The sequence below is a fragment of the Camelus bactrianus genome, chromosome 8, assembly GCF_048773025.1.
Source record: "Camelus bactrianus isolate YW-2024 breed Bactrian camel chromosome 8, ASM4877302v1, whole genome shotgun sequence".
NCBI lineage: Eukaryota > Metazoa > Chordata > Mammalia > Artiodactyla > Camelidae > Camelus > Camelus bactrianus.
The window spans coordinates 53,002,617-53,025,944 of record NC_133546.1 but is presented as its reverse complement, the minus strand read 5'-3'; the positions used below and the strand labels follow the sequence as shown (position 1 = coordinate 53,025,944).

The window sequence follows — 23,328 nt, the reverse complement described above, 5'->3', positions numbered from 1 at the left end:
TCCTGTTCATGTGGCAGTCATAAGATGCCTATGTTTATGTTGAGGGTCTAAGCAAAGATCTCTATGTTCTCAAACCCTCCAGAGAATTACTAGGTGTTATGTGGCGATGAAGAAAAAGGCCCCTCTATTAATGTCTCAGCCATAGTTAGTCAGTCTTCTAAGCTGTCCGGTTGTCAACCATTACAAAATGCCTTCTTTCAGCATCAATGCTCTGCTCTGCTCTTTTTCTCATATAAGTAACTTTCAACCCTACCTACAAGGAAAGACTCCCCCCACCCCCCCGCCAATCACTCATTTCCATAGGAACAAACAAACAAGCAACAGTTCTGACAAGGTCTGTTTTAGTTTATGCTCTACAAAGAAACATTTCTTCCTGCCTCTGTCCTATTTCCACCCTAAAATGCCTGAATCAAACATATAATACCACACACCCACACACACACACACACACACTCCAACAAAAACAAATACAAATTGCCATGGCTACATTACCAACCAGAATATTTGATATTATCAACAGTAAATTTGAATTCTTAGTTTTCCTCAAGAATATTAATGGGTATATGACAGATAGTATTATCTAAAAAAGGGTCACAACTCTATCTGCCCTCCCACATGTTCTTACAATGTGATTTTGCTACTCCTCCCAACGAGAGACAGGTCTCTCCTTGAAGTGGGTGGGTTTGTGACTATAGCAGAGGTAACACTGTTGGTTTCCAAGGATAGCCAGTGAAAGATGATACTGTTTCCACCCGATTTTCTTGGGATGTTTACTCCTATGACCCAGCCTGTATATTGTGAAAAAGCCTAAGCAGCCAGTGGAAAAGCCCGTGGGCAGAGGAACCAGGGTCCTGGTTTACATCATGGCTGAGCTCCCAGCACCAACCTGTCTGACAACTTGAAAGTGGATCTCCCAACCCCCTGCTGATCTACCCCTCCACGTCCCCCCGACTTCTTACACAAAGAGCAGAGATAATCTGTACCTGCTGACCTTGTAATTGCTGAGTTCAAAATTGCTAATTTGCGAGCAAAATAAATGATTGTGGTTGCTTGAAGCCACAGATTTGGAGGTGATGTGTTATGCACCAATATATAACTAAAACATAGCTGGGTACCTGGAAGTGGGGTGCTCCTGTAACAAAAGTCCTAAATGTATGACATTGCCTTTGGGATTAGTAAGTATAAGCTGCAAAATCTCAAGGACAGTTTGTGAAAGTTCACAGGGCTTTAAAGAGAGTGTCAGCAGAAGCCTAAAGAGACCAGAAGAAGTTACCAATGAGACCTTAAAGATCAGTGGGAAAAATGTTATTGGACACTGGAGGGAGGAGGACCCTTCTTATGTCATGGCAGAAAGTTTGACAAAAGTGTTGCCTGAGTTAACGAGGAAAATAAGAAATGTCTAATGAACTTGATGAGCCAGTTAAGAAGATTTCCAGAAAAAGTATTGAGGGTACCACCTGGCTTCTTCTAGCTGCCTAGACTAAAACAAGAGAGATCAGAGAGGAGCTAAGAAAAGAACTGACCCGTTTGCAAGCAAAATTTGAGGAAATGTAAATGATCCAGGGCTTCTGGGGGGTCCCAAAATAAAACTGTTTCTCATTCCCATCTCTCCTGAGGGCAAACCGTTCTCAAATTAAGAAATTGATCCTGGTCAAAATCAAATCAAGGATGGTCAGTAAGATCCTTTATTAAGACCTTTGAAAGACTTAAGGTGATGCCTCAGAGTTGCCCCTTACCTCCATATTGAGATTTTTCTCCACCTGTTGGTCTCATATTCAACTTCTATCACATATCTGAATGCAGCCAGCCCTTCCTGAATGCATACCATGTATACCGCTCTGGGAACACTCTATACCAGTTCACTTATGTCTTTCAGTGAGATAAGCATCAAGTCTTACAGGGGCTCAATAGATGCTCATGGATGCTAATGAAGATGACTTAGCTTGTGATCATCTTAAAGTGTCCCTGCCAAGAGCTTTTCAATTTGTAGATGTGGGAGCTATTTTTTTTAAGTTTAAAATTGTTATGCAGCAAGTGTATAAATGAAAAAGGTATTAGCTTTATATTTAGATTATTTAGATACTTCTGATGATTTCCCTAAAATAGAAATTCTCAGTGGAGTGGATAATACTAATGATAATAAAAATACTTACAACTTACCAGGCGACCTAGTACAGCATTATTTAGCTGTTCAATATTAAGGAAATAGGTAAATTGTATTTTAACCACTTGCTTGACTATTTAGAAGTTTTTTGAGGTACAGAAATATAATAATTTAAAAAGCTTTCATTTGTAAAATGTGTGGGAAAAAAAAGACATTATAATATTATTTTCACATGTAACTATAGCTATGAGAAAATAAATATACCGAAAAGAAAGCATCAAACCAAAAAACAAATACCGTGCATGGATGAAATAGTGAAAAGGCATTCAAGCCATTCCCCAAAATGATGTAACTATAGATGGTTTTGTTAATCTTCTATTCCTCAGTCATTTCCCAAATTTCTAAAATATTTGTTATTATATTCATAGTAGAAACACACAGCATGCCGGTTTTTATAAAAACTGAATGATTTGATGAAACCTCAGCACAAAGCCAAATTGCGGCTTTCTGGCTGTTAGTTGTCATTTTGGGATTTCAGGGCAAATAAAACATAACATTTATTTTTCTTCAAAGAACTTTTAAAGTATGCCTAGATTAAACTGGCTTCTTCCTTTTATTTTATTTTCCTACTGTTCCTTGGACAAAATTTTAAAATTTTCCTCCTAAATACGTCTTATTCATCTTTCTACGTGTATACCTAATTAGCACATGCCGCAAAATGGCTCTTCCATAAATGTCACTCCCCAACTACATGGATCCTTTCTGGTTACTCCTCAGTTTTCTCACAGTACTATCTTGTGTCCTGCAGTATTTGGGGAGACAGATGCAATTTTTTCTCGAATGTCCTCTTAAAGAGCTGTTCTTCTATGATGGTTTTGACTACCTTCTCTGTGTAGATAAATCCCTCATCCCTTCCAGTCCTGCATTTCTCAGGGTTTTGTTAATATCTTCACAGGACATGCTTATAGATTGAAGATGTTATTATTTCTCAAAACTACATGCTGATTTTCCCCCCATAGTATGCAAAAAGCTTTCCTCTCTTTCATATTTGCCCATCAATCATAACCAGACTACTCCAAAATTATTTTATTTGCTTCTTCCAATGTATCACTAAGTTTTCTTCATTTCCCTCATTTCCTGCTATCCCAAGAGTAAAAGTGAAAGAATGTTTTGTTTGTTGCAAATGAACAGCGTAAGTACTTACCTCTTGCATAGAGTAGGCGTTCAGTCAGACCTTAATTCATTTCACCCTTCTCTTCCTGATCCTTTGCTGTTGTTATGCCAAACAAACACACACTTCTTTCCTTCTGTTCTCCTCATTGTGGTCAGACTAAATCCCCACGGTCACAAACGTCTTTCTCATCTATCCCTTTGTCACTATAACTCTTCATCATAAATCCCCACTGACACTATTTTTTTCTCTGTCACTAATGCAGATGATTGATCTGAAGTTGTAAATTCTCCAGTAGCCAATCCTATCAACTCACCTGATACTCCATGATCAGGCAAGCAAACTTGCTTTCAGTCAAACCCAGAAAATTATGTGAAAATCCTGGGGAAAAAGAGAGTAATCTAGGAGAATTAGTGATCTGGAGTTGTCAGTAAGAAAAGCTAACATTTAAAAAGTCATTTAATTTATCCATTGACAATTTTGCTTTGATTTTGTGTGGTTGTGTGTGCCTATGTTTGCCTGGTTTTCCTATTTAGGAGGGCAGGGAAGATGTAGCCATAGGAAGAAAAGAAAGACCTATGTGAGCAAATCTGAAAATATAGGTTTGAATACTTATTGCAGATGAGTATAATGTGCGATTCCCGGTTTTTAAACAAAACTGATGAGTAAGTAAATGAAGTACTCAACGATACACTGCACTTAAGTACATGTAATACTTGAGTATGTATAGAACAGAAACTAAACAGAATATGCAGAGCAATGCAATCAGTTTGTAAATAAATACAAAACATGTTAAATCTTGCTCAGATAATCAGGGGCAGACAAAGTAAAACAAAAGCAATTGCCATTTTTTATATTAGTTTATCAAAAATTAAATTATATTACAAATGTAGACAAGGAGGCCATGAAATTATCACCCTTCATTCCTTGGTAGTGGCAGTATCGATTGGTATAAGATTTGGGAAAGCAATTTGGCAGTATCTACTGAGAGTAATAAAATATTTTCAACCTTTGAGCCAATAACTGCATTTATGGGAATTGTTTTGGAAAAGTAATCCAAAAATAGAAAAATATGCATTTTATGACAATATAAAAAAAAGATAACAGCTAATACAACTGCCCTCAATTACTCAATGGAAATTATGCCACAAGTGAAAATTAGTGTTACAAATACCATGCTGTAGAAAATAAGGACATATGGAAACAGGTATGCTTTATTTTTATACTTTTATTGCATTTCTTCTGTAAAAAAGAAACCTTAGAACACACTCTAGAAACCACAGAACACAGAAAAATGTAACAATTAAAACTGTACTATCCAGGCATAATTGCTATTAATAATATTTTGCATTTTGTTCCAGGAAAAGATGGATAGTTTGTTAGATAGTTAGAAAGATACAGATGCGTAAACAGATATTAACACGAATATATAACATAACTATAATTATAAAGTTTATAGTTTGCTGTTCATTGTGTAATACTGATACCAAGTGAGAAGCAACACAAAATTAAAAATAAAACAATGATAAAAATAATTAGGGGAAAATATGAGGGGTACTGAAACATATTTACACTGGATTGGAGTAGTGGAATGTGGTTAATTTTTTTTCAGCTTTGCAAAAATTTTGGTTTTTTGCTTTTGTTTTTGAGGATTCAATGAATGTTTGTGATTTTGACTACCCAGATTCATACACCCTTCTTGTTTGGAGGAGTATCCCAGAGTAAGTGGGAGGTAGGGTCTCCTGCAGCAGATGCTGAGAATGGGCAGCTGGTACCTTCCCCAACTGCCTGGCATCTGATCCGTTGGGAGTGTGACAGAGGCAGAGCCCACTAGACTTTCTTGTCCATGACTCTGAGACTTGGGGAATGAGCAATATTGCAGTGACAGCTGGGTGAGTTTAAGTGATTGTGGGAAACAGAGATACGTTCATGTGTCCAGGGGTAATAATACCAGTAGCTGCAAATTAATGAAACTCTCCTTGTGGGGAATTTTGCCTGTGTCATACCTTGAGGTCTGTGGATGAGCTTCCAAGAGCTATGAACCTAACAAAACCATAGGCCAAATATATTCTGTACATATATGCATTTTCCTTTGAGAAGAGTCCCAGGCCTCCTCAGATAAGCAAAGGATTTTATGATCCAGGACGGGCCAAGAGCCAAATGAGTCAGCATTACAGAGGCGCCCTACCCACTTCTGACTTCCATCTTTTCCTTAGAAGATATCTGCACCGCATGTTAATGCTTAACAGGCAGAGGTTGTAATGAAGTCTCATTGATCTATTGTTTTAGTCAACTAATGAATCATAAATTCATTTATTCAGTTACTTAAAAAAAATGTTGCTACTTTCTACTTGCAGGCATAGTTTGGCAGAGGGGTTACATGCAGAGGGGTCCTCAAAAACTTTCCAGGTCAGGGGTACACACAGATGCATGAAGGCATTGCAGTCTTTTTTTTTTTTTTTTCCTGGCAAAGTGGTGAGCTAGATGTCTTACTACAAAACATCTAAACACTCTAGATAAAGTATATATAACATCTTCTTGTGAAGAATGACCTCACCAGATAGTAATAGAAATCTCCTGAGGATTAGAAAGAAAGTCAGGTCCAGTATGTGGGTGAGTCCCGCAGCCACCAGCAATCTATAGTCCTGGGTGGCCCCAAGCTTTGACTTTAAAAGGCATTTGCAGAAGAAGAGAGACTCCCAAGGCCAGTGGAAATCCAATACTGAATTAACACTGGGCTTCCCTGCAGTTATAAATAATTGGATTCCTGGTAGCTGCAAAAATCTCTATTTGACTGATATGTATGAAGCTAAACAAGCCATTTAAACTCTGTATCTTGATCCCCCACCAATAAAATTTTAATAGCAATATTTTAAATTAGCTTTGCAGACGTATAAAAGTATTAACGTATGTTAGTCACTATATCCATGTATGGACAGAATTCTTACATCAGACCAGCTAGTAGGCTCCAAATGGACTACCTTTGTATCAGGTCCTCACCCCGGATCCAAACAGTAGAATACCATCCATTTTATGCTTAAGGGATCACCTGGGCTCTCTTCCTCCTGCAGAATCTATAGGTAGGAATGCCTTAGAAGGAAATATGGAGGGAATTCTGAGGCTTTGTCCAACTAAGATGAATAAAGGGATAATTCCTAAAACCCAGCATTTCCCTCTATTCATAAACAGAGGTCGAAGGGACAATTACCTCATTTTACCCAAAAGAGTAACTTAAGCTTTATATACTCTTGAATTATAACTTTCAAAGTCCAGTAAAATAATAGAAAGAAAATAATTTTTATGCAATAGAGAATGCATTATATGGCTTGATATGTATTTTAATATGTTATATTAAAAATATGACTTAGAAAACTAACCCCAATAGGCTGGGAAATGTGTGATGTGTCAGTCACTCATCTACTTGAAAGCATAAGTGAAGGATAAAATATGTGACAGTAGACTGAGTGGTAAGACTACCTAAAATTTGTATTTCTTTTCTTTTGGGAAAGAGGTAAAGGGCAATGATGAGTCTGTATAATATATTAACTTGATTTAAGACTAATAATTAGAAGGGGTACTTGAATCATATATTATGTTCATAAATATCACAAAATTTGGACGGCTTGCAAGCACTAGCTATAACTGAAAGTATGTTTATGAATGTAGAGAGGTTACAGCTTTGAGTAGGAAATATCAAAATAAGATTAGGCTTTGAAAAATGTAAAGTAATACATCTTGGATGAAAATTCACAGATAATCAGGGAAATGGAGCTCCTGTACTTGGAAAATAGTAACGTTGAATGAAACCTGGGAGTGATCATTACAGAAAATTAGTATGAGATTGCACAGGATGATATAGTGGTTTATAAAACCTGTTTGGGCAGCACATGCAGAGATGACACATCGTGAGTCAGACAAGTGTGTCCATTTATGAAAACCTCAGTGGCAGAAGGATGTCATCATACTGGAGGGAATTCAGAGACAGCTACAAAAATGATTGAGGGGCTGGAAGGGCTGATGTGAGGTGAGATTAAAAAGAACTAAATATGTATGGCTTATCCAAATCTACGCTGCATCACCACAAAATGAAGGTGCTCACACACTGAGGAAAAGGAGTAAACTTTTCAAGAAAGTTTAAGCAAAGGTTATCGGGAACATTCTGAGGAAAACTAAAAATGAAAAAGTTAGGGTGAAATAAGGACCCCCTAGTGGGTTAAGTGGAGAAAATAAGTGTGCCATTTTGGTTCTCTAGACTCATTTTGCAAAGTGAAAAGAATACTGTAATTTAATCTCCCAGTCCTTCAGTTTCCACATCTTTAAAATCAGAAGTAATGATTCCTCTTTGGCAAACTTAAGAGTTTTGACTGGCAAGATCATTTCTAGCCATATTTATTAAAATATTATTTTATAAACTATTTAACACGATGCTTAGCATCTATATAAGAGGATACAGATTTTTTTCAATAAATTAATAAGTCGATCTAAGAAATGCACGATATAGTTAATTAAGTTATTATTACTTATTACTTTGATTATTACTTAATAAAATGTATTAAGGGTTAAACATAACCATGCCATAAGAAGACTTGAATTTATTGCGGTTTCTGATATCAAAGAGCTTACAGTATCATGGATAAGTAAACATGCATTCAAGTACACAGGCAAACTATGTTGTTAGCTGCAACAGAGGTTCAGAAAATAAAAAAGGGCAACTAAGATTTGGAAGAATGAAAAGGAGAATGTTTCAAGGATGAGAAGAAGGAAGTGGCATTTGAGCTGAGTTGAAGTGTAGTAGGTACCCAACACAAAGGGACTGGAAGAGCACTCCAGGGATGAAAAGCCTATGAATGAAACCTGAAGGAAAATACAAAACTCATGGCAAAAACCATGAGTGTCCTGGTGTGGCTGAAACAAGAACACAGAAAAGTATGGACAGTTGTGCTGTCACTCATTGGAGAAGGCCCATGGCTGGGACTCTAACAGGAGTTGAGAACATATAGAGACCAACGGTTTTCAAACAGTTTTTAGGCTTGTCAAATAAAATCTTAAACAAGCCTAATCTATGGAACAGAACGAAGCGGTGTTTCTCTTTTGAAGTTGGTAAGAGGCCTGGACTCCTGCCTCCTGCGTCCCTTGGCTGTCCCTTCCTCCCCACTCCCGGAAGACTCAAGGTCTCTCCAAGGACTCCTAGAAACTGCAGTGCAGCTTGAAAGACACAAATATTAGCCAAAAGGGACAAATGAGGATTTTTTAACAAGGCAGTGAAGTGATCGATACAGACCTTTAATGAACTACCTGAGAGAAATGGGAAGGGTCGGGTGCATGAGGGGTGAGGGCTGTGTGAGTCTGGATCGAGGTGGCAGCTGAGGAATAGAAAAGATGTGACTTTGCTATTATAAAGTCAAACAGCAACTCTTCTTGATTTGAAACAAAAACTAGTTGTAAGAAGTAGGATAGGTACTAACTCAGATTTTCAGAATGGTTGAGTGGGACATTATAAAGCCACTAACTGAAGGAGAGTGTGTACTTTTATTTAATACATGCTTTTGGTGTAAGATTTGGGTCTTCCATAGTCTCCTTTAGCATCTCTATTGTACACCAAATCCAATGTACAGTAATAAACTGTACTGGTTTAGAAGTTATAGTTTGATTCAGTTTCTTTTTTGTTAAGTCTTGAATTAGAAAATTCTGTCACCTGCACAAGAAAAGATGTATATACCAAGAATGGGATATCATCTTTATAAGTGTGTTCATTCATTCCTTCATTTGTTTGTTATGTATCATTCACTGATCATTTAAAGTGTTTGGGTACTATGGTAGGTGCTGGGTCATTGAAGTTTTAATTATTTACTCACATTTTGGATTGATTTTGAACCTTCAAACTCCTCTTCCAAGTAATCTTTAAAAATAATATTTTCATATTAATATTTATACACAAATACAATATTCTTTTCTGAACTTTTCCTTATTTTTATATTTTTACATATAAAATAGTGCCACATATTCATGTCAGTTCCAAAATTCTATTCCTAAATCAAAGCATTTGGCCTTGGGTTATTAAATGTACATATATTGGAAAATATTCCAATTAATAACTGAGATTCTAGTTTATATCACTTTTATTGGACTAGTTTTTTTTTTTATTTCAGGCATCTTTATCAAGCCAAAGGCTAAGTTGGCTAATTCTATTTTGTATCAGATAAAATATTCAAGTTTATTTTGAGATATTCTGAAATCTATAACTATTTAAGGGAAATCTATATCCTAAAAAAGTAACGTGATGAGGCTGTTCGTTTCACCTATAAATCTCAACACCAAGACGTTGTCACTTCTTATTTTGTGTGGCTAGAATAATTCACAACAATACTGAAGACTAAAATAAGTTTTAAAAAGAAATGACTACTGTCAACATATTCTAGACTATCTATTTAGAGAGGAATTAAAAATAAAAAGACAGCATTAGGTATGAAAACTCTAATATATGTAAATGCGTAGCTATACCTTTCACATCTCATTTAATCCTGGAAACCTACATGGCAAATAAAATCACCTATTTTATAAGTGAGAAAATTGGAGTGAAGAAGGTTTTACTTGCCCAGGGACACACAGTTAGTAATCTACAGTGTGAGGTTTATAAATTTCCAAGTTCAAGTAACTTTCACTAAAAATTCCCACTACCAGTAAATAGTAAAGAATTCATTAATAAGAATTCAGTATCATTGTCATTGGAGAAGGTGATAAGAATTGATACTTTATTATGAAAATATCACAGTTATCTTTCCTGCCATATCTCTGAATTTGTCATTTACTACTGAAATAGTATAGTGATACATCAATTTGATTTGATGTTTTTCTGCCCATTTTTCAAAGAGTTATCTCTGGGCAAATAGCCTTTTAGAAGAAAATCTTTTAATTTGGATTTCCTGTAGATGAGTATTTGCCAGAAACATTGATCATCTTAGTTATAATGTCTCAAAATTACTGTATAAACTAATCAATATCATCATCTCAAAAATATTATACAAACTAATTAATAATTTGAGAACACACATGTTCAAAGAATGTCAAATTTATTATAGATATTTGAGGGATTGGTCTGTAAACTATTGAGAAGTATTTACACAGAATGTGCATCAAACTAGATCAAGGTAAGGATAAAATATATTCTTAGAGAAGGTAATTGGAAGGCTGGTACATTGACATTAACTGCCTGGACAGTAGTTAATTATTCTTGTTTTTCCAAAGATGCTTTGCCAGGTGACTAAACCAATAAAACAACAAAGTACAGACAATCCCCGGCATATAAGGATTCAGCTTAAGAATTTCTGACTTTACAATGGTGCAAAAGAAATATCCTTACAATAGAAACCATATATCAGACTTTGAATTTTGATCTTTTCCCAGGTTACGATATGCAGTACAAACTCCTGAGATGCTAGGCAGAAACAGGAACCGCAGGTCCCCGTCAGTCACGCAGTCATGACGGTGAACAACCGGTACACTGACAACCGTTCTGTGCACATAGGACCATTCTGTTTTTCACGTTCAGTACAGTAGTCAATAAATTACACGAGATACTCAACACCTTATTATAAAGTAGGCTTCATGTTAAATGATTTTGCCTAATTGTAGGCTGTGTTCTGAGCATGTTTAACGTAGGCTAGGCTAAGCTATGATGTTCAGTAAGTTAAGTTTATTAAGTGGATTTTCAACTTACAGTATTTTTTACTCGTGATGAATTATGGAATCATAACCCCATCATAAGTCAAGGAAAATCTGTAGACATTTCTCTTTGTATAAAATTTCAGAAGTGATTAAGTTCTGACTTAAGTTAAGCTTAGCTCGGTGACTTCTTACCACAAGTCTTTGGTAAATTATTTAGCCTCTTTGTGTCTCTTTCTTCACTTATAAGTAGAGAGAATGTTATTGTCTAATTCATAGAGTTATTTTGAGTATGAAACTAAATGAGTTAATCCATATGCACATACAGTCCACATGGATGGAAATGGAAGACAGCAAGCATAGCTGAAGCATAGAGAGTAATGGGGAGGGTGACGTGTTAGCAGCCGGGCAGCAGCAGGGCCAGGCCACAGTGCGCTGTGGAGACCGTGCTCGGAGTCCTGAAGCCTTCCCCTAGAGACACAGAGAAAACACTGAGTCCTTTCAGGCAGGGACATAGCATAATCAGATCTACAGCAGAGGACTGATGTTGAAGCTAAGCAAAGCGGTCATGATGAGGATTATTAACTTGTTTTTTTCACTCTGGAACATACCAGGGGATCTGTTTAATCATTTCCCATTTTGAAGTGGAATCTGGATCAAGTTCCGATAAAGAAGCTCAGTTCCATAACTCCTAAAATAGAAAGAAGACTCATCGTGGAGTGTAAGGAAAAGTGTAATCAACAGAAAGGATAATAATGTACACAGACAGAGAAAAGACAAGTGAGAGCGGGAAGCTAATAGAAAAGATAGTGTTAACTCAAGCCATCATACCTAGAGACATACTCTTTTATAAAAATGATGCCACATAGCACATTGTCATCAATGTACAAGGAGAGAAAGAACAAAATTAGAGAATGGAAAAAAATACTGCTCGTAAACATATGTGCATACCAAAATAATCAGTAATAGCTTCTTTACTATGTTTTAGCATCCTGAATCCAGTATTTGTGTATCTGGGGATTAAAAATATATAATCAATAAAAGTTTGAAATAAATGTAATTTGTATTATATTTTAAGTATATATATGTATCACTATATATGTGGCTATGTAATGTGACAGATAAACAGAAAACAGCATAATAAAGCTATTAGAAATGAATTGCATTGGGGTAATTTTGCTCTAAAAGAGGTATTTGGGCTTTCCGAGGAAGAAACGGTCTCTGGACAGCCAGGTATCAGCCAAACCCATAAAGAGCCAAGCACAGCTCCAATCTATCATCTGGAGCGCACCCGTGCTGAGCCCTGTCTCAGCCAAAAGTTGAGTATAAAATGTGCTCCTGATTCCTCTCCAGAGTTTTGCTCTCTGCTTTGGCTGATGTTCATTTAGGTTAGATTGTCACTTTTTTTTTCAGAAGAAGAAAACATATTTCAATATAAAAATGTTCTTGAGTAATTTGTTTAATAAATGCAAATGATTTTAAAGTTCAAATTATAGAGTTGGTCAAGACCCTAGGTAACATATTGCAAAATATCATATTATCTAATTATCTGAGTTATCCAGGAAAGTTCTTTTCTTCCTTCCTTCCTTCATTTCTTTCTTTCTTTCTTTCTTTCTTTCTTTCTTTCTTTCTTTCTTTCTTTCTTTCTTTCTTTCTTTCTTTCTTTCTTTCTTTCTTTCTTTTTCTTCCTTCCTTCCTTCCTTCCTTCCTCTTTTCCTTCCTTCCTTCCTCTCTCTTTCTTCCTTCCTTCCTTCCTCTTTCTTTCCCTTCCTTCCTTCCTCTCTTTCTTTCTCTCTTTCCCTTCCTTCCTTCTTTCTTTCTTTTCTTTCTTTCTTTCTTTCTTTCTTTCTTTCTTTCTTTCTTTCTTTCTTTCTTTTTCTTTCTTTCTTTCTTTTTCTTTCTTTCTTTCTTTCTTCTTTCTTCCTTCCTTCCTCTTTTCCTTCCTTCCTTCCTCTTTTCCTTCCTTCCTTCCTCTCTTTCTTCCTTCCTTCCTCTTTCTTTCCCTTCCTTCCTTCCTCTCTTTCTCTCTTTCCCTTCCTTCCTTCTTTCTTTTCTTTCTTTCTTTCTTTCTTTCTTTCTTTCTTTCTTTCTTTCTTTCTTTCTTTCTTTCTTTCTTTCTTTCTTTCTTTCTTTCTTCCTTCCTTCCTTCCTTCCTTCCTTCCTTCCTTCCTTCCTTCCTTCCTTCCTCTCTCTCTCTTTCTTTCTTTCTTTCTTTTCCTTTTTCTCTCCCTCTCTCCCTGCCTGCCTCCCTCCATCCTTCCCAACCTCCTTCTTTCTTTCTCTTTCTCTCTTTTTTCCTTTCCTTGGCTAAACTATCCATGCAGTTGGTGGTTGCCTGTTATTCACAGACCACAGTGCAATGAAACCTAAATTCTGATATTAAATAAAAGCTAATTTATCATTGAGGGATTTTTTTTCTTTTTTGGTTTCCATTTTTATAGCAGGTGCTAATCACCACATGGCTCAATTTAGAGAGCACAGGAGACCAACCTTAAATTAATGTGTTTGCCTAATACTACAATCTAGGCTTTTGCTCTCAACTAATTATTATATTAAGGAAACTAATTATAGGAGATAACTCCAAAACATTTTAGAAATTTTATATTTCCCTAACTGAGGCATCTAATGTTTCTGCAGAAGCCATATCATACGTGTATGGTACTTTATAGATCATAGCGATCATAGCAGTCATAGAGTTTTTATATTATTTTATCTCATTCATTCCTTCAATCTTAATTCTCTCACAGAGCTATTGCATGCTAGCTATATATAAAATTAAAGACGTCCCTGATGTTAAAGAATGTATAGTTTTGTCACTTACACCTTCCATAAACTGTAAAAGGTGCCTCTTATTATCTCAACCTGAGGCTTAAACAGGTTTAACAATTTAAGTGAATAGTGTAGGAATGCTGAGTAAAGCATTCTGAATCCATGACCTGAGTTTCTGACAGCCTCTGCTCATTGGTTCTTCCTAGTAAGCCCCGAATGTACTGGCAAAGCTTGGTTTCTGGAGACAGGTGAATCTGAGTTAGGATCCCAGCTCTGTGTTTTAACACCTGTGTGAATGTGACCAAATTCCATGCCTTCTCTGTGTCCCCATGTGTGTTAGGTACTGGCCAGGCCCACCTTACAAGGCTGTGAGGAAAATTAAATGAGAAGGTGGAGGTGACACACAAAGGGCTGAGACTAGTGTGAGGTGATGGAGGCATTCACTGTGGGTACAAAATTTAAGAAGAGAGTGGCACCAATAAATACATAATATTTTAATCAAATTTTAAAAAATCAAAGTGGGAAATTATGACTTGTAGACCAGCTTCCTGTTTTTGTTAAAAAAAAAAAAAAGGTTTTATCAGAAACATGGTTAGGGCTTGGGTGAGGAAGTGAATCAGGGTCATGCAAGGGCAGGGCTAAATCCTGTCTTTATTTAAAAGTTTGATATTTTATTCATCCTTGTATTAGACAGAATCTAAAATAACTGCCCAAAGATGTCCTTCCCTAATCCCCACAACCTGTGAACATGATGAGCTATCATTCTCGTGATCATGTTATTGTATGTTACGTTATGTTGCTGTGTTGTGTTGTGTTATATGTCACAGTTGGCCTTAAGATAGGAAGATTACCTGGGAGGACTTGATCTAATCACACAAACCTTTAAAAGCAGAGAGCCTTCTCTGGCTGATGGCAAAAAAAAAAGCCAGAAGTCAGGAAGATTCCAAGCACAGGTAGGATTCAATTTGTCGCCACTGCATTGAAGGAGAAAGCCACAGGCAAAGACTGGGGAGCATCTACAAGGAATGAGCATGATCAGCAGGTGCCGACAGCAAGTAGGTGGAGTCCTCAGTTTTAGAACCACAAAGAATTGACTTCTGCTATTAACAAAAAGGAGCTTGGAAGAGGACTGTGAGCTATAATTTGATTTCATCCTTGTAAGATTCTAAGTTGACCCAGGCAAGCCATCACAGGCTTCTGACCCACAGAAACTGAGATAATAAATGGGTATTGTTTTAAGCCATTAAGTTTGCAGTAATTTTTATGCAGCAATAGAACGAATGCAATCATGAATATTTTGCATTAATTTCTATTTTAAGACATATTGTATTGAATTGTCACTTATGTTGATTATTGAGTTTTTTTGCACTCCCTTAAGTTTTGTACTTAGGTAGAGTATCTCATTTATCTCACCCTAATCCTGATCTTGCAATGCTTGGCTTAAAGTAGGCACACAATGCACACTGTTAGCTTGACCCCTGTTGGTTCACAGTGTCCTCTAATTCTAGTCCTGTTGGTAGGGGATCTTCTTAATCTTCCCTATTCTTTCAAAGTTTTTGTTCTCCATCGCCCTCCCCACTAATGGCCAGTGTCCATGCCTCCTTACCTACATCAGAGCCACCCACTCCTGGACTTGCCAGGTGACTAGTTATTAAAGTGGTATCTTAAGGCTATCACTGGATATCATGCCATCTAACTATCTTTTTTAAAAGGCCTCTCCTCCTCCAACAATTTAAAAGTATTTTCCTCCTAGGTACTTGGATATCTTTTTCATCCTTTGGAATGGCACTTTGGATTCACATTAATACTGAAACTTACCCCCAAAGATTTCACATTTCTCTAGCTTTATTTTAAAAATACTTTTGCTAAATTTAGGGGATTTTTGGACAGGTGAGTTTAAGAAACATGAGTTTGGCTATGGGAAGAGAAGAACAAAAGGACAAAAGGGGAAATGGCTAATAAATTTGCTGTCTAATCTAGCATATATTTATCTGAATTGTTAGAGTAACTCTCACTCAGGAGCCCCTAATTTATTACAAAAGGAAGAGAAGGAAAGTAGCTATAAGAATCATTCATAACCACCCATATTAATGACTGTTTTCACTGTGATTGAATCATAGATATTTTATGTCTATAGAAAGTGGTCATTTTTACTGTGCGTGTTGATTCATAGTTGCATAACTAATCGTGACAACTTTATTAATTGCTTATTATCAAGGGTTTTCTCTTTTATTAGAGAACAAGTGACTTCCTTCCCTTACACTGGTGTGTGTATATATCTCTGTGTGATAGAGATTAATGCATAAAGCTTTGCAGGAAACTGCCTCATTGATTTTGTTGCCTTTATATTTGTCTTCCTTAGATGATTTCCACTAACATAGATGGAGGATGCACAGCCCATTTCAGTGGGACACCCCAGGCCCTGCCTATGGTGGTTAAGTCTGGCTTAAATTCAGAGTAAGTAAGAGGTTAAAGAGATATTTTTAGAGAAATGAATGCACTGTATCATTGGTTATTTTTAAAGTCCCCAGTGCAGTGCTTCTTTGATGAAGGCACTTCTATAAAGTATTAATCCTTACTTGTGTTTTGTATACCAATTAGAAAATGCATTGCCAACACTGATGTAATGATGTGCCCTGGAATTTAATTCAGTGTCGTAATGAGTTGTATGTAAGTTCTATCCCTGGATTCATGTGTTTGAATATTCTTATGTTTATTTTCAAATTCCTCAAATCTCATGTTAGCCAATCCACTGCTCTACTGTCTGATTCAGAAATGTTTTTAAAACCTCACATTGTTCCCCCTCCCCATTATTGAGACTTAAATTGATTTTTGAGACTTTTCTGTAGAAAATTCTTCTCTTAAACCTACGTTAATCTAGCAGCATCAGAGCTATTGATGAATAAGTGAAACCCACCTCAGTTCATGGTACCTCCTTTTAAGGAAAACTCCCCAAAAGTCTTTATTGAAGAAAAGTATCAGATCAGTACCTGAGAGTCTTCTGTGCTATGATAGTGCATTGAATACAAGAAAGCTGATGGGGTAGTTTTAAAAAATGTCCTGACAGAGTCAAGGTGATGGCCATTTTTAGCTGCCCTGCTATCCATCACCTCTTTCAGCCAAGCATACTCCATCATATGCAACAGCCTCATGAATTTATGCATCAAGCTGTGCAGCCAGTCGTGCCGAGGGCGCTGGTGACAAGTGAAATTGCTGTGCGCCTCATTTAGCTGTTTATTGCGCCTGAGTACGTGTTGCAGCTGTCATCCCACGATGGGATGATAGTGCTCGTTAATAGACAAGACAGGCAAATAATGATGGAGGCCACAGCAAGAGATGCTCATCTGCCAATGGGCTCTGAGCAATATCACAAACATCCACAAAGTTTTCCATCAAAAGCAGCTCTGCAAGGAAATAGAGAGGGCAGGGCTGTTCTTCATGGGACTAACAATGGAAATTAAACTTTTGAAAAAAGGGTAGCCCAGTAGATTGTGTAACTTAGGGCTGGCATCTGGGGTTCCACACTGTGCTTCCCTTTTAAAGGAATCACAGGAAAATGGCCACACGCACCCAGAAGGTTTGCTACCAATATTCAAGTTGACTGTATCCCCCCTACACACCATGGAATTAACCTTAACCCGCTGAATAGTCGGCCTTATTCTGCTGTCAGCCATGGCCCAAGAATTTGCGAATGTTATTTTTCAACTATTTGAAGACTTGTTTCATACATTTAGGATTTGGGATTGCTATCATTCAATTCTTCTCAGTAATTCAGTGGAAAGTAACTTGGAATAGAAATATTCTATCTTTAGATTTGAATGGAATTTTCTTTTGTACAAAATTGAATTACACTCAAGCATTCATATCTTGGCATATAGGAAAGAGGCTCTTAATAGAATCTCTCCCAGATGAAAGTCTGTTAAACAACTGATTTTCATTTCCTTCCTTCCCTGAGTGCGTGGTGCTTAATCTTATGGGTCTTTTACAGTTGGTGATTAACAAGTGCCTAAGGTGTGGGCTTAAATGTGAATCTTTATGATTTTCCCAACAGGTTATTCATTTTATAAGAATATAGAACTTAAAGAGTTAATTGACATGTTTGATGCAATGAGATGAAACAAATTCTGAGACTCCTTTCAGGCTTTTATACAATAGTAATACCCAAGAGACTTTGAATCCTACGCTTGCTAACTAGATATTATTTTGAGTCTCAACTATACAAACAGATACCAAGGTCCAAGTTGTGAATTCAGGACCAGAAGTAATTACAAATTTATAATTTAATAGAAGAACTGGGAAAACCCATAAGCATCAAAAATTGGAAATAAAATATAGGAATAATCATTAAACAAACACCATTTGGGAAACGGCTTTCTTGGGTATGTGGCCATGGTCTTTTTAGTGGTACCTATCTTACTGTGAGGAAGGACTGCCAAGATTAACAAAGATATTATTATTAATAAGCATGTAAAATATCAGAGAAAGTACTACCCGGGCCTATGTAGAGAGAACACCCTTATTGGAATCCCAAAGCTATAATGATGGAAAAAAACATTTCACTCTTTATGTGGCCTCTTCATTTTAAGGATGAGGAAACCAAATCCCTGAGAGGCCAGATGACCTAGCTAAGCCTTTGGTGAGTCACCTGCAACATCCACAGTGACCCTAGGTCTCTGGGACCCCAATGTCCTCCAGAGCTGCCCCTCTGTGACATTTCTCATGTCCTTGCTGTGACTAGCAGTGTAACTACATTTTTTTGCTTTAAAGGCATATTCTGATTTGTTTATTTATCATTGATATATGCTTATTTCTTTAAAAAAAAAATACAGAGGAGTGGGGAATGCCAGGTATCTCACCAGAAGGTTAAAATAAGGTCTGTGTCATGGAAGAAAAGAGAGAGTTATAACCCAAAAGCTCAGACTAAGGATAATTACTAGATTTGAATATAAAATTTACCACTGATTTAAAAGGGTTGATTCATTCTTAAATGTGATCATTGTCTTTGAGCCAAAAATTACTTCAGTGAGAATGGATCTTCAGTTTTATGAGGGAAATAAATGAGAAAATATAAGTTAACTTGCAAAGAAAATAGTTTTATGATGCACATTTCAGGAACATACATATTCTGTAAAGTGAGGCAGATCTATATTAATTATTAAAGGTCCTTCCTTCTTTAAAACATTCATATTTGTGAATATTCTGTTATTCAAAATGTAAAACAAAAATCATTAAAAACAACTCTTCACTGGGTATCTTGATCCAAGCATATCTATTATCTTAGATGTCTTTGATACACACTTAGGATATAAGGCAATATCTATTCCACAACAATTAATTTGGATGCACAACAGACATCATTATACAGGAGGTACAAAATCACATTTGGATTACACATTACAGTAGTGATTTAGCTCAGAGTCTTCATGTAAAATCCCACGGCCTAACATGTAATAACTTTATGTACTTTATTTCCTGCTCCCTGTTCTGTGCTCACTGCAGAATAACACAGTGGGAGCTATATTCTTCTGCTTCTTTGCCTTTTCAAAAGTAACAACAAAAATCTTTTTATTTTTGGCATTTACAGAACTAATTTGACTATGTTGACTCCTTTTTCTTAATGAAATGGAAAAGAGATGTGTGTTACATACACACACACACACACACACAAAGTTTTATTAATGTTTCATAAAATGGTTGCTGCAATCAAAGGAACTGCTCTGAAAATTAAATTACTGGGCTGACTCTGAAAATCAGCATAATATGCTCTGTTTAATTCAGTCATGCTAAGATGTTAGATTCTCCTTCATTCTCTCAGCTTTCTCTCTCCTTCACCTGGGGGCATCTGCTGATGAGTCTCTTCTAGAGGTTGTTTAATGACTATTTTACAGGAACTGTCAGCTTTCTAAAGCCCAGTGGCATTGGGCGTCACTGTATTACCAGCCTTTTTACACAATTTGCCTGACTGTAAATCGGAGGTTTAAAAGTACAAGAAAAGCTCCTATTTGATTTAATGACTGGCTGATGGAGGTCGATTAATCTTTCTATGCTCAGATGTTTTACTCACAAAGGTCACCTATTGTTTGTTTATACTCACTTTTCTGATTTTAGAAACACAAGAAATAAGAAGACCATTTTGAGAAGAGCAGATAGTTGCCTTAAGAAAATCCCTGTCATATGCACTCCGGGATTTGGACTCAAATCCTAATTATACAGTAAGTGAAATGAACACAGCCTTTACGTTAACCTCATGTAAAGCTGCAAAACCATGATACCTGCTCAATTTGGTTAAAGAAATTGAAGATGGTGGGTTTTTTTGTTTTGTTTTGTTTTTTGTGGTTTTTTGGCAGGAGAGGTTATTTTTGACATTTGACAAAATAGATCTTTTTGGTTGTCTCAAGAAAAATAATATTTTCTTCCCCACTCCTCATTCTTTTTCTAAAAACCAAGTAAGACTCTTTTTAGCAGTATCATCTTGTTTTACTTCTATTGAACTTTAGGGGCTCTATTTAATTAATTTTTTAATTGAAAATTTATCCTTTTTTCAAATTAGATTAATTCACTGTAATCTCAAAATACAATACAAATTCTTGCTTCTTTTGAATTTTAACAGCACTAGACCATCCATCAAATTATTTTTGTCAGTATTAATTTTTGATCAAGAGATAATTCCTTTGAACAAAGAGTACACCCATGAATCAAAGCCAGTCAACAAAGAGCATGGCCTAAGATCACCAAAAGTAGCACACAGAAGATGATACTGAGGAAATATTCGACAAGATCTATTTTTTTTATTGAAGTACCATCAATTACAGTGTGTCAATTTCTTGTGTACAGCACAATGTCCAAGGCATACATACACAAACATATATTTGTTTTCATATTTTTTCATTAAAGGTATTGGACATAGTTCCCTGTGCTATACAGCAGAAACTAATTTTTTAAATCTATTTTTATATATAGTGGCTTATATTTGTAAGTCTCAGACTCCCAAATTTATCCCTTCCCACCCCTTTTCCCTAGTAACCATAAAATTGTTTACTATGTAGATCTATTTTTATATGTAGCAGAGTTACTCTTCAACCAAGTGAAATATTGCCTGAGCACTGGTTCCTCCAAACAAAAGGAATGGAACAATGATTCTGGCAGTCTTTTCCTGAATGAAGGTTTCCTATTATTAGGGACTGCATGAGAATAAGCCCCAAGAGCAGGCAGGGCATACATAGTGACCAAAGATGGTGTAAGTGCCCCCACTCCTTTCAAGGGTGAGACTAATATAAACAGTGAAAAAAATAGAATTTCTGTTATTACCAAGCAACTCAGGATGTCAAAAAACCACATAAGTAAACTTAACACTTTTCATTTTCTGTTTGAAACTCAAGTCCACGTCCTACTACCAAATGGTCGTAGAGCCACCATATGTAGTAAAAAGATGAGTGAGCTTTTCTTAACATACTCTTTGACAGTTGTTTCTATGGGCAAATGTACGAGGGGAAGGGAGAACTGATAGCACTGGCAGAGCATAATGTAGCTGCTTGGACAGATGCAGAAGCTCAGTCGCCTCTCCCTGGGAAGTTCCAGGACTTCTTTCACTGCACAGCTCCTTCCTCGGGCTTTTGCTGCCCTGAATTGTATGCATTTGTTCACTTGGTGATCTTTCTCTGGAGTTTTGTCCTCACATGGGTAGGGCCTGTTTTATGTTTATCTTGATAAATCTCAAGCATCCCAATTCCTAGGACAGTGTTGGCATGGGATAAGCATTCAATAAGCATTGCTTAAGTTAAGAACCAAGTTATAGTGTTTTTTGTGCTCACTAGAGAACTTACTGAAGTCTTCTAAATGTTCCATTCCTCATTGGAATTCAGACTGCCTCCTACTGCGAGCATGAAGAAGTGACACTGGACATAGAAATGGAGGTTCAAGTCTCAGCTCTGCCCGTTTGTGACTACCAAGCAAGGCACTTTAACCTGAGATTCTTCAATTTCTTATCTGTAAAACTCAGGCTTGGGTATCTCACTGAGATCCTTGACAGCCTCGATAACTTTGATTCTTACATCCCTGCTCTTCTCAAATGTAGCCAGCCGTCCTCTCCCAGGCTACTTGCAACTCTAAATTCTAACAGCTAACACATACTAAGCATTTACTTGTGACATAAATATTATCTCCTCTAATTCTCACAACAGTCCTATAAAGTAAGTTTTTATGGATAGTGAAATTAGGGCTCAGAAAGACTAAATACTTGTCCGAGGGACTGTATTAGCCACAAGTGGCATTGATAATATTCGAGCCTCGGTCTCTCAGATGGCTTTCCTACTCTTTCCACTGTGCTGCCTAATTCTATTTGTGGCTCGTGCCTTCCTGGACTTCTAAAAGGATAGTATGGTAATATTTTAAGCAGTATTCCTGAAGGAAACAGCAGGGCCCTATGTGCGAAGACCGATTATTATGAGTCAAGCACTCTGAGCTATATTGTTATCCGAGGTGATGAGGTTCCTATGATCCCCCATATCTTTTCTCATCCTCTGGTGGCCAGTGTCATGCATGTTTAAGACAGCTGGCCAGTGGACTCGGTAGCCATAAAATAGAGCTCAGCAAGCTGCTCACACAAGGACTGAACTTGTGACCTCCGCATCATTTTCATCACACCCCAAGCAACTGAATTAAACAGCCGAAGACAAGTCTAACAAATACCGTGTGAAATGAAACACAGCCCAGAGATGTGGACATATTTATCATTTGGTCCATTTATATCTCAGTTCATATCAATAGTTTAGTTTGGATTAAACTTTGTAAAACAGTGCACTAGGAACTGCAGAGTTAATGCATAGTCTGGACCTCTAGGGCTTAACGTGTACGGAGAGACAAGGGGAAACAAGTGTGTGGATGGCCACAGGTCCTCAGAGAGGACAGGTCAAGTGCCATGGAGGTACAGAGCCAGAAGAACTCTCACCCAGGTATGAGGTAACAGAAAGAGCTCTGTGTGGTGACCTTGCCAACCTCTCACTCTTTCCTAGTGCCTTTCTTTATCTACAGAATCCTTTAAGATCAGGTATAGCCCCTGGTTACCACATCAGAAGGATATTTTAGCTGCTCCTTGGTTCTCCTAACTTCTTGAATCAACAGTCCTTGCAGTGGCTCCGCCTTGACCTTAATCCTCTCTGTATTGTCATCTTGTTTTTATTTAATCTCAACAAATCCAAGTGATTCCCAGTTCTTTCTTTCACGTTCCCATTTACTGGTTCCTTTGTCCTACGGGGACTAACTGGGCCTTGCCTTTGATTTGGCTTTTACCCACTAACTCTTTTAGTTCACTTCCCCTGCATTATACTGACAGTCCTATGACAGTTACTGTCTGGGTTCCCTGAAGCCTTTGCACCACACTGTTCTCTCCAGCTTCCAGAGAGCCCAGAGATTTCCATTTTAATCCTTTTGGGATACTATTGAACTGTTTGCCTTGGAACAAGGGTTCCAGAATCCATAGTGTATTTTGAAGAGATGAACTTAAAATTTTATTTTAAATGGAGTTAACCCAGGAACCATGAGCTAAGGATCGAAACCCAAAGTCAGCTTGACCAGCCAGCAGAGACTTACAGATGGCCTTGTAAGGAACTAACTGAGGGAAAAG

The 23,328-nt window shown here is 37.0% G+C and overlaps 1 long non-coding RNA gene across 6 annotated transcripts in view; it reads left to right on the top strand.

Annotated features, from left to right (window-relative positions):
- Positions 1–23,328, top strand: part of LOC105063771 (uncharacterized) — an 864,622-nt gene that overhangs the window by 738,191 nt on the left and 103,103 nt on the right. For all 6 annotated transcript variants that reach the window (XR_006722441.2, XR_012508690.1, XR_012508689.1 and 3 more), the window contains 2 exons: positions 16,069–16,163; positions 19,815–19,918. This is a non-coding gene — a long non-coding RNA (uncharacterized LOC105063771). The remainder of the gene's footprint in view (positions 1–16,068; positions 16,164–19,814; positions 19,919–23,328) is intronic.